Here is a 16837-nt window from a genome sequence, read left to right as displayed (position 1 = left end):
TCTGAACTCAGTCGTATTAGTGCTGCCTGTTCTCTGAACTCAGTAATATTAGTGCTGTGCATTCTCTGAAATCAGTAATTATTAGTGCTGTGCGTTCTCTGAGCTCCAGAGTGTTAGCACTGTGCGTCCTCTGAAATCAGTAGTATTCGTGCTGTCCGTTCTCTGAGCTCCAGAGTGTTAGCACTGTGCGTTCTCTGAAATCAGTAGTATTAGTGCTGTGTGTTCTCTGAGCTCCACAGGGTTAGCGCTGTGCGTCCTCTGAACTCCACAGGGTTAGCACTGTGCATTCTCTGAACTCCACAGGGTTAGCGCTGTGCGTCCTCTGAACTCCACAGGGTTAGCACTGTGCATTCTCTGAACTCCACAGGGTTAGCACTGCGCATTCTCTGAACTCCACAGGGTTAGCGCTGTGCGTTCTCTGAGCTCCACAGGGTTAGCACTGCGCATTCTCTGAACTCCACAGGGTTAGCGCTGTGCGTTCTCTGAACTCCACAGGGTTAGCACTGCGCATTCTCTGAACTCCACAGGGTTAGCACTGCGCATTCTCTGAACTCCACAGGGTTAGCGCTGTGCGTTCTCTGAACTCCACAGGGTTAGCACTGCGCATTCTCTGAACTCCACAGGGTTAGCGCTGTGCGTTCTCTGAACTCCACAGGGTTAGCACTGCGCCTTCTCTGAACTCCACAGGGTTAGCGCTGTGCGTTCTCTGAACTCCACAGGATTAGCACTGTGCATTATCTGAACCCCAGATGGTTATCACTGTGCATTATCTGAACTGAGTAGTGATCGCGCTGACCGTTCTCTGAAATCAGTAGTGGTCGCACTGTGCCTTCCCTGAACTCTGTAGCCTGCCTGACAATGACTGGATCAAATTATACATTGCAGAGAACTTGAATTATTCTACAGCAGATTGGATCTAATTACACATTCCAGACAAAGTATTGTCCTCCCATTTTCTGGTAGTTAGAATGAGCTTTTCCTTTATTTGCACGAAGAGGTATCACTAAATGCAGACTGTTTACAGGGGAGTGTCACCCTTAAACCAACTAAATAACAGGGGAGGGGGTGGCACCCTTATCTGGTACTGACAGCCTCAAATCCTATTTCTAACAGATATGTATTCAGCTCCTTCCAAACTTGTTATCAAACGTTATGGACAATGATCAAAATACTGTAGATGCTGGAAATCTGAAACAAAAGCTGGGAGCACTCTGCAGGTCAGGCAGTACCTGTGGAGAGAATAGACAGGCTGGTGGTTCAGGAAGTTTGGTGCATATGTGATCACACAGAAACTAGAGAATGTAATTTAAAAGTTAGGAAACCAGGAGCACCTTGGGAATTCTCACTGAACTATTTCACACAAAGGTTCGCCAGGCAGGGCCACTGAAGCAAATGGTAAAAATGAATTCTAGAGACAATTACATTTATTTCTGGAGAAAGAGGATTGAGACATATGGCAGGAAGGTAGGGTTAAGATTAACTCAGATGGGAGTGGCGAGTGGGGGCAAAATTGCCTTTTCCTGTTTCTAAAATTTCCTGTCTTGTCCTCAGCTTGACCATCATCATGTTGTGCTAAACTCTGACCCTGCTGCAAGTTACAAAATTGTGTTTTATATGGGTTTTTTTATATAGCCTTTAATTATATACAATGAAATGTGAATCATTATAATCTAAGTTAAATGGTAGCTATCTTGATCTCCTGGCTGTAAAATGTTATGCTAGGGCCTTGCCAGGGGAGGGTTTCACAGTACAGGCCAGATGCTTTCATTTGCCATCAGCCTAGCTTTGCCAACTCTAGTTGGGCGTATTCCTGGAGGTTTCATCAAATGACCTCTCAACTCCAACCACCCCACCCAGTCAAACAGCTTTTCTCCCCCCAGCTCCAATATTTTTATAACTAATAAAAGTGTTCAAAGAAATTGAAAAAAACACACAATTTATTTGAATGCCCCTTTGATTTTTCTCCTGGGTGTTGCTCGCAGCAGTGTCCACGAGATTAATCTTTAATTCCTGGAAATTCCAGGGGAATTCTAGAGTGTTGGAAACTCTACATCAGTTAGTACAAGAAAACTATTCCCAAGGGATTACACTCATCAAAGCATCAATCAGGACTGGACGAGGTGCGAATGTTGGCTCGTCAAGTGCCCCTATACTCCAGATAATCCATTATGTCTTTGGTCTGTCATAATTGGCAGGTTTGTAGGGCCTCGTGGGCTGTCAAAAACAATAAGCGTTGCCAGTCCCTTAGTTAGAATGATACAGCACAGAAGGAAGGCATTCGGCCCGTCATGCCTGTGCCGGCTCTTTGAAAGAGCTATCCAATTAGTCCCACTAACCTGCCCTTTCCCTATAGCCCTGCAAATGTTTACCCTTCAAGTATTTTTCCAATTCCCTTTTGAAAGTTATTATTGAATCTGCTTCCACCACCCTTTCAAGCAGTGCATTCCAAATCATAACAACTCGCTGCCTAAAAAAATGTTTCCTCATGTCGCCTCTGGTTCTTTTGCCAATTACCTCAAATCTGTGTCCTCTGGTTGCCGACCCTTCTGCCATTGGAAACGGTTTCTCCTTATTTACTCTATCAAAACCCTTCATGATTTTGAACACTTCCTATCAAATCTCCCCTTAACCTACTCTGCTCTAAGTTTCTCTCACTTCTCTAGTCTCTCCAAGTAAATGAAGTCTTTTATCCCTGGTACCATTCTAGTAAATCTCGACTGCACCCTCTCCAAGGCCATGATATCCTTCCTAAAGTTAAGCCCAGAATTAGCCACAATACTCCAGCTAGGGCCTAACCAGTGTGTAATTAAGGTTTAGCATAACTTCCTTGATTTTATACTCTGCACCTCTATTTATAAAGCCAAGGATCCAGTATGCCTTTTTAACAACCTTCTCAACTTGTCCTGCCACCTTGAAAGACTTGTGTACATACACCCCAAGGTCTCTCTGTTCCTGCACCCTCTTTAAAATTGTAACATTTAGTTTATATTGCCTCTCCTCATTCTTCCTACCAATATGAATCACTTCACACTTCTCTGCGTTAAATTTCATCTGCCATGTGTCTGCCCATTTCACCAGTCTGCCTATGTCCTCCTGAAGTCTGTTACTATCCTCCTCAGTGCTTACTACATTTCTGAGATTCATGTCATCTGCAAACTTTGAAATTATGCCCTATATATAGTTAAACTCCAATCTACCGCATTCACAGAGCTCCTCATGCCTACAAAAAAAGCTCATATAAAGGACTCTGAAAAAGGAGCATAAGAATCTCAAAATAATTTGTTGTGTTGGATTCAGAAAACAGCTCAATGTGCCAGCGAGAGCTAATTTGCTCTGCTGATTTAACGTGTTTCTGTATATATTTTGTTTTCATCATAAACAGTTTATAAGTTAGCTTGAACTGTATGATCTGTCAGCATTGTGTTTTTGCACCTATTGGACAGATCAGGAGTATATACTGGACAATCCATCCTATGTCAGAGGCGCACTGCATCCCATTCTCTCCACAGATAGGTTAAGTTTTGGTTTGTAAGAGGCGTCGGCTTGCTTATGGAAGCTACGTTTTGTGGCAAGCATGAGTAAAAAGTGTTGGGAGCAAGGCTGAATTCTAACAGTCTTCATACATGAACTACTTGGATTGTTCTGGCCATGGAACACACTAGCAAAAGAGAAATAGAAAGAAAATGGAATAAACTGTGTACAAATTCCATGACATGAATTCTTACTTTTTTTTCTAAATGCATGAGACTGATTTAAAGCAATCTCATATTGGGATTTGTATGACAGTAATGAACTACTTTCGGTTTGTTTTTTATGATAGCATCTGAATCCTTCATGTAAGTTTTTATGTTACCACTCTCAGTTATTCATTATTTTTTATCTAATTCAGGAACAAACAACCAGTATCCTCTACAAACAAGCTACACATCACTCTGCTGGTATTATAAAAGAAAGGGAGCTCCGTACTTTCATGTTTGCTTCTCAAAAATCCCGAGCGACCTAATTTTCTAATATTTAAATGTGATCTTATTCTAGGGCCGAATATCTCTGGATAATGTATTGGGTTCTATTCATGAGAATGGCTTAGGATTCCGAGAATTAGAGGCACCATTTTACTCAGCTTAAGTACACCTCATTGTATTTTTCCAGAATGTTGCTACCAAGGATTCAGAAAAATAACAGAACTATATTAGAAAATTGTTAAACAACAGAACCTGTAATCTAATCTAGTAGAAATAATTGAGTCAAAGGCTGAGTCATACTATAAACTTTTTATGGTTTTGCCTTATGCCAGGAAACAAGTGCCAAGACAATGCTTTGCTTCAACCAGAAGCACAGCTTTCCGTCATCGTGACAGCCTAGCTGTGTATGGGGTTGCCCCAAACAAGCTCTTGGGGTTTCCTCAAACATGAGAGTTTTCCTGTTTAATGCTATACATGTGTTTTTTTCCCCACAAATTTTGAAAGAATAACATTGACTCCTGACTATTTCATGTCAAAGTTTTTTTTTCTTTCTCGCAAGAGAAAAAAACTACTTTGCTCAGAAATTAAAATGCCTTTTGCAGGTCACAAAATGGGCACAAAAAGATGCAGATCACTCCCTCATTTATCAGCATTAAATGGGACCCACACCATTCCTTTATTTGCATCATAATTTTCTACTGAGCAACATAAGAACTATATTTTGTTACCCAGAATCAAAAAGCCGACTCCCAGTTGTGATGGGGTGTGTTTTTGGCAGTGTTTTTCTAATGTATTATATTTTTCCAATTGCATTAGCTGGGCTCTTTTTAAGTATATTTTTACCCAAAAAAACTTATAAGCTTTGGAGAATATAACAAAAGTACGCTGCTGATATTTCTTGAGGAATCTGTTTTAGATAGTCCCTTCAGTTAGCTGAAGTTAGAGTTGTTATTTATTTCTTTCATTTCAAATTTTTTATTTAGGCTTGTATATCCCTTGAATATGGACAATTAAGGGGTGATCTAATTGAGGTGTTTAAGATGATCAAAGGATTTGATAGAGAGAAACGATTTCCCCCGGTGGGGAGGTACATACATGGATAACAGCTATCTGGGCAAGGTTCTGGAGTTCACCTGGCACCTGTGGAACCATACCCTAATGTCAGGTAAACTAGGTTTTAGGATAAGTTTTCTGTAAAAGGCTACGGTGTGAAGAGAGACAGGAAAGGTTAGTAAACGAGGGTTAAGGATACAGCAAAAATTGCTGAGCACCATATATTCTGACTACTGCAAAAAGCAGACGTCCCTTATTTGAGTAACAAGACTAGCATACATCCTTATACCTGCCTTTGCAAGGTTGTCTCATTGGCCCCCATATAAAGGCAATGGGAGGAAGAAACCTGCTGCTCTCACGAAGGCGGCATGGCTGGAGGTGGCTGAGGAGATGAGCAGCAGGAGCACTGTGGCCCAGTCCTGGATGCAATGCAGGAAGTTTTTTTTTCATAAAATATACTTTATTCATAAAATTTGCAGCAATACATACAATACAGTTGTCATATCACATTCCAAATGTACACAATACAGATTATATAATTTGCAGGTTACATCAAGTGCAGTTCAATGAACACATTGTACATAATTACAGTTCATGACACTCTAGGTTGCCTCATTGCATTACACTCTATACAGATTATTGATTACAGATTCATTACAGGTACACTACAGATTCAACACAGGTACATTACATCAATTTCAATTTTATATTCTGCCCGAGGGATTTTTCCCTGATTGCAGCCCCTCGGTATACAATGGCGGGAAGGCTCTAAACGGTTGCCTTTCCCCACAGAGCCTTTGCGGTGGCTGCACCCATCCTCAGTGCGTCCCTGAGCACGTAGTCCTGGACCTTGGAATGTGCCAGTCTGCAACACTCGGTCGAGGACAGCTCCTTGCACTGGAAGACCAGCAAGTTTCGGGCACACCAAAGGGCGTCTTTCACCGAGTTGATGGACTTCCAACAGCAGTTGATGTCCGTCTCGGTGTGCGTCCCCGGGAACAGCCCGTAGAGCACAGAGTCCTGTGTTACGGAACTGCTCGGGACAAACCTGAACAGATACCACTGCATCTCTCTCCAGACCTTCTTTGCAAAGGCACATTCCAGGAGGTGGGTGATGGTCTCATCTGCACCGCAGCCTCCTCGGGGACAGCGCACGGTGGCGCTGAGAGTCCGGGAGTGCATGAAGGATCTGACGGGAAGGGCCCTTCTCACCAGCAGCCAAGCTAGGTCTTGGTGCTTGATTGAAAGCTCTGGCGATGAGGCGTTCTGCCAAATGACATCGACAGTCTGCAGGAAGTATTTTAATGATCTAAGCAGGTCGGAAAAAATGAGTACAGTTGCTGATTCACCCACATCCTGAGGTGTACAACACCCTCCTCTCACTCTGTTTAGCCAAGCGTACTCCATCACATCACTCCTCACACCCACTTAAGTTTCAGCAGCACCCATCTTTCACATACTGTGCACTTCCTCAACTCCCCATGTATCCGTCCACCCCTGGCACTCACCCCAATCCTTATGCAATTTGATGCATCTGTCTGATAGTCAGCCTCACCCAATACACTGCATCCATCGTGTGAATACGTCACCTTCAGTCACTCATAGGTCTGATCTTTCGCCCATTGTAGGAGAAGAGAGCACAAAATGCATGGGAGAGGAATGGAGATGGCCTGCCACAAATTATGCAGCTCACAGATACAGAGGAGGAAGCCATGGAGATAAATGGCATATCTGCATCGCTATCAATCGGAGATGGAGAGACTGGGAACTTGCAGATGCCTGGTGACAGAATTTTTTAAAATCTCTCACACACATGCTGACTTTATTTCATCAATGACTGAACTATGAGAAGCCTGAGTGTGGTGATTGTCAAGATTGTTACTTTGCCAGGACTAATTCTTATTCGTTTCTTTTGTCTTCCAGGGCCTTCATGCATAGAGCAAGAGTCTGTGGAGATTCATGACAATGATTCCTCAGAAGACCTCATTCCTTCTGAGGGTTCACCATCACAGGACATACAGTCATGCACCAGAGCAAATACTCGCACTTCGGTGGGTCCAGTTAGACAGTTAGTTGGGTTTTCACTTGATGATTGACAATTTACAAGTGAGCACGAATAGACACTGGTGGTGGGGACAGCTGCGGAGAGTCCTGTTGGAGGGCACACTCCTCTCCAAGCTCTGCTCAGCTGGACACAGATGCTGAACCCAGGGGGCCATCGTGGAGAAGGAGAATGATTGAGGTACAGCAGCAACTTTGCGAGGAACTGACAGACATCCACACACACTCTCCACCATAGCGGCGAGGATGGAGGAGTCCAACTCCAACATTAGCGGATTGGTGTCGCAGGTAATTGTGAGAATGTCTGCCATGGAGAGAGTGGCCGCCACCGTGGACCTTCAAGCACAGTTCTCAAATGAATCTATGCAGACCATGACCACGGCCGTGCAGGAGATGTCTGCCACCTTAAACAAGATGACAGATACCTTATCTATTGCCTTACAATGCATCACTGATCTGCACCAAGCTGCTCTCCAGCAGGGTGGTAGGAGTGATGTGGCTCTGGCCCAGGAGAGGGATAATGGCAAAAGGGGATATGGAAGTGGGAACTCCACTTGTAGGGGGTGGTGGTGTGTGTCAGCTTCACCTCTGACTTCTGAGCGGTCCGAATCGCTCCCACTCCCTGGGTTCTAGACCTTGGACTTATTTGGGGGTTGTGACAAAGTGCAGCAGACAACTGGTTTTGGTGCAAGAAACTTTGACCTTTATTCAAGAGAGAAAATACAACACAACAATCTTAACACTCTAATAAAATGGGGAACACTTCGGTACACACGAGGGAAATTACAGTAGAAAGATACCTCACCCCTCCCAATCCCACTGTACTAGATAAGTTGGACTCTAAAGGGCCAGAGATAATGCTCACCAAACGAATCTTTGACAGTAATTCACCCAGAGGCAAGTCAGAAATAGATTGTAGAATGGAAACGTTGCGGATCTTTGGTTATCTTTCGAGTTGGTTTTCTTTGGTCGCGGCGGCCCAATATTACCCGGTTGGTTGGTGGCAATGTTCGGTTGGTTGTTCCATAAGGCCCTTGTTGCTGCGAGGTGTCTGATGGTCACTGGGACTGTTGCTCTGGTTTCTTCTTGTGTGTCGGCCTGCTTCTAGAGCTGCTGACCTTCCCTGTCGAACTGCTTTCCTTATTGTTCGCTGGAAGCTGCTCTTCCTTCCAGAGACAGGCAGAACAAGACAAGCAGAACACCAGCGCAAGCAAGAGCCAGAGAGAGAGAGAGAGAGGGGTTTCGAGTTTCCATTTCTATATCCCTCTCTTACAAATGGTCTTCGTCACTTTAAAAAAAACACTTCATGTCTGTTTAAACAGTTCTTACAAAGTCCTTAAGAATCTTTGATGGCTTTTTGATGGTCCCGCATCATGTTGCAATTGCTTCTCCCGATGGGTCATTGTTAGAGCTTGTCACACAAGGCTTCCTTTTGTATCCAACGTCCTAGGTGTTGATGGGTTTTGCTTTAAAACAAAAACATGGCCCCACCATGTCTGGAGCAGTTGCCTCTTTCAATGGCCAACTGCCTTTCGAATTAGTGCTGAGTGTCGACCACCTGCTGTCGGTTTTGCATTAAAACAGAGACATGTCTGAAGCAGTAATTCTCCCACATTCCATGTGTGTGTTGTGGATTCCGTCTGGTGACCTCTCACCTATCCTTCCATCTTAGGATTTTGGTCAATGGCCAAAGTTTTCCATACTCAGGGTTTTTTAGGGTTTTTCTCAGAGTTTTGGGGGATCTGTGAATTTTGAGAATCTTACACACTCAAAGCTCTCATACTTCTCACCCATTGTCCCCCTCCTCAACCAGTACCTGCAATGCTGCCTCCTCTCCTGATGGCCAAGTCTGCCCCTGCACATGTACAGCTGGAGCAGTCTTTGGCAGGGCCTTTAGGTGCTTCAAAACCCAAAGGTCGCAGCCGAGAGCATCTCAGCAGTCAGGGCAGGTATCTGAGCAACCTGCCACTACCTCTGCTGAAGCCACAGGGGTGCGCCACATAGAAGCGGTAGGAATCGTAAGTTAAAGCAATTGTAATTCACCAAGGGTAGGCACATGGGTGTTTGAAAAAATGTTATGTTGTGAAGTTTCCTTTTTTTATAATAGCACATAAAATTTATTGATTAGCACCACTTCCACATCTTGACCATTATTGTATCCTGAGTGCCAACTCCCCCTTTCATTTGCTTCATGATGAATGTCAATACATGATGGGACCTATTGGGCAGACGTGCAACGGGTGTACACGTGGTTGAAGGTCTGTTTTGTACAAAGGGGGGCGTTGGTGATGGTGTTGGTCCGGGAGATTTCATTTTTTTTCCCAGTGTGAGTCACTAGCTGAAACTTTGAGCTATTAGGGCATCCCTGGCTACCATGTACATGGCTGGTCGGGCGATGGGTGTCCCATCTTCATGTTGCTCATCGACTTCCTTCTCCTCCCCCTCTTCAATGTTCTCATCATCAGAAGATGACTGACAAGCACCTTGGTGGTTCTCCACCTCCAACCCTCTCCGCTGCACTATGTTGTGCATGTCGCAGCACACCACGATGATTCTAGACACCCTCGCTGGCGAGTACTGAAGGGCGCCTCCAGACCTATCCAGGCATCTGAAGCACATCTTCAACATGCCAATGGCTTGCTCGATGACACACCTGGTGATCATGAGGCTCTCGTTGTAGCGTTCTTGCACCTCATTGGTGGGGTTCTTCACAGGTTTCATGAACCAAGTTTGAAGGGTCTCCAATGAGCCAGCCCTTAAGTCTGTCTCCTGGTAAAAAGAGGTCTGGAATGTTGGACTGCCGCAGTATAAAAACATCAGGGAATCTGGCGCACACCTGCATGAATCTCTTCTTGTGGTTTCACAACAGCTGTGCATTGATGGAGTGAAATCCCTTGCGGTTGATAAAAACTCCTGGTTCATGTGGTGGTCCTCAGATTGCCACGTGTGCCATCGATGGCACCCTGTACCTGTGGGAAGAAAGCCAGAGACACCAATCCGACTGCCCACTCATTCTGGCTATTGTCATCGCGGGGGAAGTTGACATAAGTGAATGCCCTGGCAAACAACCCATCCATTACCTGCCTTATACATTTATGTGCAGCCGACTGAGAGACCCTCAAGATGTCTCTGGTGGTGCGCTGAAAGGCGCTGGAAGGCGCCAGAGGCAAAGAGATTGAGGGCAGTGGTGACTTTGACAGCGACGTGCAATGTGAGGCCACCGGGTCCAGCAGGGAGTCAGCCTGTGCAGTATTTGTACATAACCAGCTTCAGTTGATTCTTCTGAGATTTGAGATTTGGATATTAGGAAGTTGAGCATGTAAGTTCATGCATAATTTTCCATCCAGTAACTTTACAACTTGCAGATGTCAAAATATCAGGTATATAAAACATTACACACAGATGTTGAATTTGATAAATTATCTGCCAAAGTACATCTTGTTATTTTGCTAGTGTTACCCCTGCAACTATTCCTAATATCTGAACCTGTTGTTATCTCGGTGCCAAGCCACATAACAAAGAGACAAAGACAAAGATGGTTGTTAAACAATTGATTGTTCTGAACATAAGAGATTGGAGCAGGACTAGGCCATAAGGATCCTCGAGCCTGCTCCGCCATTCAATAAGATCACAGCTGATCTTCCACATCAACTCCACTTTCCTGCCCTATCCCCATATCCCTTCATTCCCTTAGTGTCCAAAAATCTATCGATATCAGACTTGATTATACTCAAGAACTGAGCATCCACAGCCCTCTGTAATAGAGAATTCCAAAGATTCACAATCCCGAGTAAAGAAATTTATCCTCATCTCGGTCCTAAGTGGCCGACCCCTTATCTTCAGACTACGACCCCTAGTTCTAGACACTCCAGCCAGGAGAAACAGCCTCGCAGCATCCACCCGATCAAGCCCTCTAAGAATTTTATACATTTCAATGAGATCACTTCTCATTCTTCTAAACTCCAGAGAATATAGGCCCATTCTACTCACTCTCTCCTCACAGGGCAACCTTCTCATCCCAGGAATCAATCTAGTGAACCTTCGTTGCACCCCCTCTAAAGCAAGTATATTCTTCCTTAAATAAGGAAACCAAAACTGTAAACAGTACTCCAGGTGTGGTCTCACCAGAGCCCGATATAATTACAGCAAGACCACCATACTCTTATACTCCAACCCTCTTGCAATAAAGAAATATACCATTTGCCTTCCTAATTGCTTGCTGTACCTGCATGTTAACTTTTTGTGATTTGTGTACAAGGACACCCAAATCCCTCTCACTACCAACATTTCTTAGGGCTCAATTTTAAACTTAATTGCAGGTGCATTGGGGGCAGGGGGGGCTGCAAAAATTGCAAAAATGCAGAGCAGGTTCGGAAGCCGGCTCCAACCCGCCGACTTCCGAGTTCCCCACAGACGCACCTGTGTGCGCCCGCGCTTCCCGAATACAGAATTCCCACCGGCAATTAAAGCCGGCGGGATGATAGTTAAAGAACCAAATGTACCTCGTTGAGGTACTTAAGGTACTTTACTTGTGACATATTAGGTAGTTGGGACGATTTTTAACTAACCTGGGCGGCTTTCCCATAGCTTCCAATTCACACCTGGTGAAACCAGACGTGAAGGGCCAGATCAGGCAAAAATAAACAAAATAAATTAAATAAATAACCATTGCACAAAGTTAAAACACAAACTCAACCTACCTTTCCACCCTGCTCCGATGTCCAATGACTCCCTCTCCGATGTCCCTCTCAGACCCCGATGTCTCCCTCTCCGATCTCCCCCTCTTCCCTCGATGTCCCTCTCTGATGTCCCTCTCAGCCCCCGATGTCCCCCCTCCGATGTCCCCCAGTTCTTCCCCTCTCTCCCCCCATCTTCCCCTCTCCCACCATCTTCCCCTCTCCGCACCCCCATCTTTCCATCTCCGCCTCCCCATCTTCCCATCTCCCCCCACCTTCCCATCTCCCCCCACCCCCCCTCTCCCCCCACCCCCCCCTCTCCCCCCACCCCCCCCTCTCCCCCCACCCCCCCTCTCCCCCCACCCCCATCTTTTGTTCCAGCACCGGATGACGTATCGCTCTCTCTCTCTTTCTCTCCCCCTCCTCGGCCTGTCAATCAGACTGGCTGCCGGGCGTGAAACCCAGAAAGAACTTTAATCACCATCAATTACATCGCGATCGCGTTGGAAAAGGTAAGTTTCTTTTATTCGGGTTTGCCATGGGCACCTTCACCACCGCCCCCCATCCCCACCCCCACCCCCGCCGCTGCCAACCCACCACCATTTCAAAATTGAGCCCTTAGTCTATCACCTTTTAAAAAATATTCTACTTTTCTATTCTTCCTACCAAAGTGGATAATTTCTCATTTCTTCACTTTATACTCCATCTGCCACCTTCTCGCCCATTCACTTAACCTGTCTATATCCCTTTGCAGCCTCTTTGCACCCTTTTCACAGATTACTGACCCACCTAGCTTTGTATCATCAGCAAACTCGGATACATTACACTCGGTCCTTTCATCTAAGTAGCTGAGGCCCAAGCACTGATCCTTGCGGCACCCCACTAGTTACAGTCTGCCAACCTGAAAATGACCTGTTTATTCCTACTCTCTGTTTTCTGAACGTTAACCAATCCTCTATCAGTGCTAATATATTACCCCCAACCCCATGAGCCCTTATCTTGTGTAACAACCTTTTGTGTGGCACCTTATCAAATGCCTTTTGAAAATCCAAATATACTACATCCACTGGTTCCCCTTTATCTACCCTGCTAGTTTAATCCTCAAAAAACTCTAATGAATTTGTCGAACACGATTTTCCTTTCATAAAACCATGTTGACTCTGCCTAATCATATGATTTTCTAAGTGCCCCGTTACCATGTCCTTAATAATAGATTCCAGCATTTTCCCAATTACTGATGTCAGGCTAACTAGCCTGTAGTTCCCTGTTTTCTCTCTTCCTCCTTTCTTGAATAGTGGTGTTACATTTGCAACCTTCCAATCCACTGGGACCATTCTAAAATCTAGGGAATAGATTTCCGAATGAATTTTTGGTAAATTTGCACACTGTATGTATTAATATTAATGCTAGAAAATCATCTACTGATTCTTTTTCAGTGATAATGCCCTCAGTGCTCCCCTTCTGATAACTGATTCACTGATGGAAGTTGACACACACAACTGGGATCTTCCACATTGTCCTAAGAAAGAAAGAGAGGACCTGTAATTACATTCTGTCTTTTTACCACCTTTTCCCTGTCGCAGTCCATTTTTGGATAACTAAAACCTCCTGCAATTATAACTCCAATGTTAATACAAGCCTCTCTACTCATACTCAATTTCCTTTCCGTTCCCAATAGTCCTGCAAGCAGAGGCCGAGGCGGACGAAAATCAGACCAGCCCTTCGCAGGAGGCCCAGGAGATTTTAACTCCCCCTGAACCCCAACAGGAAGCACTAGCTGGCTAGCCGGCGGGCGGGCGAGAGTGGGATTTCAGGCAGCAGGAAGCCGCGGGAAATCCAAGTAAACGATTAGGGGGAAGCCCAGGGCATAGGAGGCCCGAGGTTTCTTTGTAGACCTCGGAGGAGACACTCCTGCTCCTCCTGGCCCAGAAGGAAACAGCAAAAAGTTAAAAATGACTTACCTTTTCTGGTCCTCTCCTGGACCCGGATCTGCTTGCTGCCAGCTTCGCCTGGCGGGGAAGCTATGACGGTTTCCTCGCACAGGCCTAGGGTTAAAATTGCAGTAGGGCCCTGATGATGTCGTCGGAGCCCAATCTGCATATTTAAACAAGGACCCCGCAGCCTTTTGGCAGATGTCCCACTCACCTGCTCAAAAGGGCAGGTTAAAATTGCAACTGACATCGGAGAGGGAAAGTTGCTGTGGCCATTGTAACTGCTCACCCGCCCAGTTTCCGCCGGGCGAACAGGGTTAAAATTGAACCTGTTATATAGCTGGCAGGTTAACAGCTTTAGCTAGCAAGTGTATTGCAGATATATTGGCCCCAATATTTACGGGGAGGCGGGGAGGATGTGGGGGAGAGCGGAGTAAACCCGGCAAGGCCGGGGAAGCGGAGGTGCTGCCAAATTTCATGGGAGGGCCTCATTGTAATTTTTTTCTTCCATTTCCCGCCCGGCAGCCGGACAAATTGACAGGCTGGCCGGCCTCCGAGCAGGGAAACCAGCAGCAGGAGGCCGCAGCAGGGGACTCTTGGGGATAGTGCCCGTCAATCGGGAGGGGGGAGGGAGTGAGAGATCAGGGCTTGGTGGGGGGGGGGAAGGGGACGGGAGAAGAGAGAGGCAATCGGGAAGAGGGGCGGCTAGAGACCAGGGCAGTAGGAAGGGAGGTCGGCGATCGCGGTGGTGGGGGGAGAAAGAGGCTGCGATCGGCAGAGGGGAGGCCAAAGACCTCTCCTGGCCCAGAAGGAGCGCTGTAAAAGACATGTACCTTCTGGAGCCAGCAGCTCCAGTCTCCATTTCACTACCGGGTTTCTCGATTACTGGGAAACCCGCGCGGCAAACGTTTAAATTTAAATCAGGCTCCCAATTGCACTGTCCACCGTCCACTTTGGTAGCAACATTTGAACTGGAGCTAGATCAATTCTCACTTCCCTTATTCTCAGGGAAACAAATGACACGCTTAAGCAACTGTCAGTATCTGGCATGTATAGTCCCATGAATCTCTAAATTTCTGTAACCTCTCTCTCTCTCAAAACTCTCATTCCTCTGGCTTCTCGGCCTGATTTCTCTGTATGTGTTTTTGCTGCGCCCTCTCTACACCGTACTTTTGTCTGCCTTTTTGTGGCACAATCCACAATGTTTTATACTTTTGATTTTCCAGTCAACCTCCTTGATTTAATCTTTAACCCACCTGAGTGACACATGTACTGCATGCGTTCACCCCTTAGGTGGCAATCACTTTAAGCAGACACCAGTCAAGGAATTACAATGACACAATGTTAACTGTGAAACAAAAACCCAAACAGGTCAGGTGATGGCTTAACCTCATAAAATATTAGCCTTCAATAACAAAGGAAGTAAACAATTCCAGATCAAAGTGCTTTTTTTTTTAAGACTACCAGTTTGCTATCTCTTCGGTCAACCAATTCTGTACAAAGCATCCATGATCCCTAGCATAAACTGTTTAAGTTTCCCAGAGTTACATACAAACAAACGTACAAGGAACAACAGACAGGAAAAGACCCCCTGGTCCATTCAGCCTGTCCCACACAATTGTGATACCTCACAATACATACACATTCCACACCACCCAAAACCATGTGATCGCCAGGGAAAGGCGAAAAACCCAGGCCAATTTGGGGGGAAAAATCCGGGAAATTCCTCTTCGACCCCGCTAGGCGACCAAAACTAGTCGAGGAGATCACTCTGGCCCTGTTAATTCTATGCACTACCGACCTTTTGTACAAAGTGATCGCCAGAAACAGGTCCAGCCCTGGCTTGAAGGAATTCAGCGAATCAGCGTTTACTGCATGAGCCAATAGGCTGTTCCAGAGGTCAACTATTCTCTGGGATAAGAACCACCTCCTGACATCTAACCTAGATCTGGCCTTATACAACTTAAAATTGTGGCCCCTGGTCCTCTCCAACCTATTCAATTGGAACAAACTGTCAACTCAAACACAATCTATTCCCTGCATCATCCTATAAACTTTGATCAGATCACCGTTTCTCTAAAGTGTAGAGTCCCAGCTCTTTTAGCGTATCTTAATAACTAGAAAGGTTACAGCACGGAAGGAGGCCATTCAGCCCATCGAGTCCGTGCCGGCTCTATGCAAGAGCATTCCACTCCCACGCACTATCCCTTTAGCCCTGCAAATTTTTTCCTTTCAAGTGCTTATCCCGTTCCCTTTTGAAAGCCATGATTGAATCTGCCTTCACCACCCCCTCTGGCAGTGCATTCCAGATCCTAACCACTCGCTGTGTAAATAAGTTTTTCCTCATATCCCCTTTGGTTCTTTTGCCAATCACCTTAAATCTATGCCCTCTGGTTCTTGACCCTTCCGCCAATGGGAACAGTTTCTCTCCATCTACCCCGTCTAGACCCTTCATGATTTTGATTACCTCAATCTAATCTCCCCGCAACCTTCTCTGTCCAGAGAAAAGCAACACCAGCTTCTCCAGTCTATCCACGTAACTAAAGTCCCTCATCCCTGGAATCATTCTAGTAAATCTCATTCTAGTAAAGATGTTTAATATATGCTTAATGCTTATATATGCTTCAATTCAGCTGGATTGCTGAAATCTCCTTTAAGGCATGTATTAGGGCACTTTGATGACAGCGCTGATTTAGAATCATGTCAATGACAGGTCTGTGGGGATTTCAAGAAACGTGCTGCACTCATTTTGCTGAAATCAGTAAATGTGCTGCTGCTACTGTGATGTTCAGAAAAAGAAAGCTCAGCTTTTGCAATATGGAATATGGAAGTTGGTGAATGTATTTATATATTTAATCTTTGTAAATGGTCACCTAATTTTGCTTGCAAATGCTAATTTGAGATAGAATCGCATGGCATTTATTTAATGTAATAAAAAGGACACAAGTGCAGCACAATAATCAGAATTTTAAAAAAAATATGGCGACAAAACAAAAATAAATTTCTCAAACTGTCAACTATTCACTCTTTGATTATTACAACCTCCAATCATTGCAGGGACATTGATTTAAAATTTGACAGTAAGACCAGATCAAAAATCAGCAAGAAGTACATAAGTACATAATAGACACCAAGCAAAGGTGTGTGGACTTCT

Source organism: Heptranchias perlo, chromosome 4 (assembly GCF_035084215.1).
Source record: "Heptranchias perlo isolate sHepPer1 chromosome 4, sHepPer1.hap1, whole genome shotgun sequence".
Lineage (NCBI taxonomy): Eukaryota > Metazoa > Chordata > Chondrichthyes > Hexanchiformes > Hexanchidae > Heptranchias > Heptranchias perlo.
This window is presented reverse-complemented; position numbering follows the sequence as displayed.